Raw genomic sequence first — 3,367 nt, 5'->3', positions numbered from 1 at the left:
TCCAACAACACACATTCGAATAGGTTGTTCGTGTTGCTTTCTTGCTTGCTACCATTTCTCTGAAGATGGTGTGGTCAATATAGCCATGGAAGATGCTCGAAAAATGTTGGAACCCTTCACCCGAGAGAAACTATTGGATATTCTGCAGGAAGCGGCGACATAGGATCCTCCACAGAGAAAGTTGTTTGTCCATGGCCTTGGATGGGATACAAATACATAGTCTCTCAAGGCCCTCTTTCCCAGTTCTGGGAGCTGGAGGAAGGCATCGTTATTATGGACAAGAACACCAGTAAGAGTAAGGGTTACAGATTCGTTACTTTCAAGCACATGGACGGTGCTTTTAATGCCATAAAGGAGCCCAGCAAGAAGATCGACGGCCGCATGACCGTCAGTCAGTTGGCCTCTGCTGGTTCGCAGCCTTCCCTGCCGGCGGTTGATGTCTCTGCCGGGAAAATCTATGTTGGGAATGTTCCCATGGACATGGCGGTAGATCGCCTGCTGAACCCCTTTTATTTTTTTTCTCATTCTTCCACTCTTTGTAACCAGCTAGTTCCCCCGTTAGTGGTGGTCTCCCATCAAACCCCCAAACTGGATATGTTTCTATAAATCAAACCCGCGAATGGAGAGATCGAAGAGGGGCACTAGGGTTTGATAAGAAGTCGGGCAGGTCAAGGGGTTTTGCGCTTTTTATTTTCAAGTCGGTGGACGCAACCAAGCGTGCGTTGGAGGAGCCCATGAAGACTATCGATGGGCATCAGATGTTCTGTAAGTTGGTCGGCGAAGGGCAGAAGCCGAAGCCCGGTGGCATTAATGTTCCCGGGGAACCAGATGGGTCTGATATCAATGGCTTGAACTAGCCCGGAAATGTAATACCTTCGAACCCTGGAATGCAGTATGGTGGTATGGGGCATGGTTTTGTGAATCCGACGCTCGGGGTTAGCCAGAGTTCGAATCCAACAGGACTAGCCTCACATCAGGGTTTGAATCATGCTGGGTTAGGAAATTCTGCTTTATCTGGTCTCGAAGGCCACTTGAACCCTAGTGGGATTTCTGGTGGTTCCATGAATCATCCCATGAATCCATCTTCTATGAACCCGGGGCTCTCACCTCATGGAGGTATGCATGGTGGGTCAGGCCAAGTCCCTACATCTTTGGGGATGGGTGGTTATGGAGGGCATGGGATTACTACATTTCAGTCGGCCTTCCTATCCAAGTGGTTTTATGATGCATAAAATGGAATTTTCCAACCTGTTCGAAATTGATAGAGTTGATACTTATTTTCAGCGTTCACTTTAAGTTGTAATATACACTACGGGATGATTGCAAGGTCTTAAATCTCTGCATTCAGGCAATTTGTACTCTGGACAACAGGATCATTTAATTGGGATGTCATGAATATCACTTCTTAGTGCATGCTTCATATGTCAAGTGTATCCTCTAATTTCTCACACGTAACTTTGTTACCCTTATACAAGGAACTTTGTAAGTTATTCCTATTATTTCATATCGGGGCTCTAATTATTTTGATGGATTATATAACAGTCACCATGTTCTGAATTAAAAAGGCAATCGTTTGGATGGAGGCATCATTTGATGCATTCCCACCAAGACTTCTTATTGTAATTGTAAAGCAAATATGAAAAACTGCATTTTGGATTGTAAAAGGGTCAAAAATTAACATTGGCCTTGTGCTATAACATTGTAAATCATATCTATTGGCTATGTAATTGTACCATGTTCATGATTTAAATACTCCACTATAATTAATGTTCTAGAACTTGAACTAAACAAGCGAGTTTCTAGGTTTGAATCTATCTTTCTTAGTCTAGGTCCAAAATACGAGCTTTCAAACAGAAGATTGATTTAAAATGTCATTTTTATTTTGTTGTTGTTTAATTGGTAGTCTTCCTTTATTGGCATACTAGTCATTCTACAATCTAATGAGGAATTACAATGCTATAGGATGCTATTCATGTCTATGCAGCAAATAGTTTAAAAATCACTGGAATCTGTTAAGTTTGTTCAAGGGCTTCAAGCGGCGCAAAAGCAGATTGCAGGGCAAAGAGATGGGTAGATCCAAGTCAATGGAGATGTTCATGCTTCTCATCTGCATTGCACGCCCCATTGCCGCTGTAGATGATAACTGTGCAGCTTGTAAAGCAGTTGCTGTGGAGCTGGAGGCTGCACTTACTAATGAAAAGCCAAAAAATCACTTGGATATGCGACATTGCTTGGACTCAAGGGGTCAACGTGAAGGATAAGTGATTGATTACAAGCTGAGCTACCAAGCCGAGTGTGGTTCGAGTTTATTGATATGGGGTCTATTTTCCAAGCCATATTTTGAGAGCTAAGTCTACCATTTATTAAAGGGGTCAAATCTGCTAAGAAGGGGGTTGAATCTTCTATTATGGTTGGGCGAGTTCATATTAGAAAACAAAGGTCAAGATTCTCTTGTATTCTTGACTAAGAGTGTCACATTTGAAGATTCGAGTGGATCCTCCTTGCTGGTCGGAGTGTTGTACTTGAGGAGCTGAGTTTATAGAGGTTGTTGGCAGAGTTTGTGGGCCGAGTTTGACCCTTAGTTGCGGTGTCAGGTTGGGAGAAAATGTATATATTAATGTAGAAAAAAAGGATTAATTCATTATGATTAAGTCGGTCGGTTTTGCAGCAAGTCGTGTTGGGTGGTCTGAGAAGGGGATTGGCTGCAAATGAAAGTGTAGCTTGATTTCTAATCTGTTACATGCAATGAAGTTGTCTTGGTTTCTCTTGCAATATTTTAGACAAACTTCTTTGGAGCAATAACGGTTGGTTATTGTATGGTCTGGGAATTATTCAGTTAGCATGTTCTTCATGTGAAATTTTGGTTGTTTATGTCGATATTAGGTGAAACAAGAGGGCTTTAGCTGTGCATTTTTTCCCAATGTTTCTACCAGCAATAGCTGATTGTCGCTTGAGGCATGTTTACCTTCCATTCTCATGTTCACATGGCATATTTGGGAATACTACAATCTTGTGCTTTTTTTTTCTCTGTAGCAATAGAGAGATTATGGATTTGAGTTCACGGTGCTTTTCCATGTATATATGTTTTTGTAATTTCCAAGATATGAATTTCAATGTAAAGAGAATTTTTGTACAGATAAAATGTCTCTCCTTGACAATGTTGTTTCCGTGTAATCATTATCTCAGTTCATGTTTTCTTCCTTCCTCTTATTAAATTATTTGATACTAAGTTCCCATGAATTATAGTCATAAGCTTGCATTTTCATGAAATGGCAGTGTTGTTTCCATGTGATCATTATCTTCCTTCATGTTTTCTTCCTTCTATTTCTTTCTTCCTTCTATTAAATTAATTGAGACTAAATTCCCA

At 40.9% G+C, this 3,367-nt stretch overlaps 1 pseudogene; it reads left to right on the top strand.

The window, feature by feature from the left end:
• The first annotated feature begins 273 nt into the window (after nucleotides 1-273).
• Nucleotides 274-1,663, top strand: LOC149170119 (UBP1-associated protein 2A-like; annotated as a pseudogene).
• Nucleotides 1,664-3,367: the final 1,704 nt, after the last annotated feature.

This window comes from Pinus tabuliformis, chromosome 4_2 (assembly GCF_031772625.1).
Source record: "Pinus tabuliformis cultivar Carrire ecotype Pingquan chromosome 4_2, CPIR1, whole genome shotgun sequence".
Taxonomy (NCBI): Eukaryota; Viridiplantae; Streptophyta; class Pinopsida; order Pinales; family Pinaceae; genus Pinus; species Pinus tabuliformis.
Note: the sequence above shows the minus strand (reverse complement) of the source record. Positions and strands in the feature narration are given on the sequence as shown.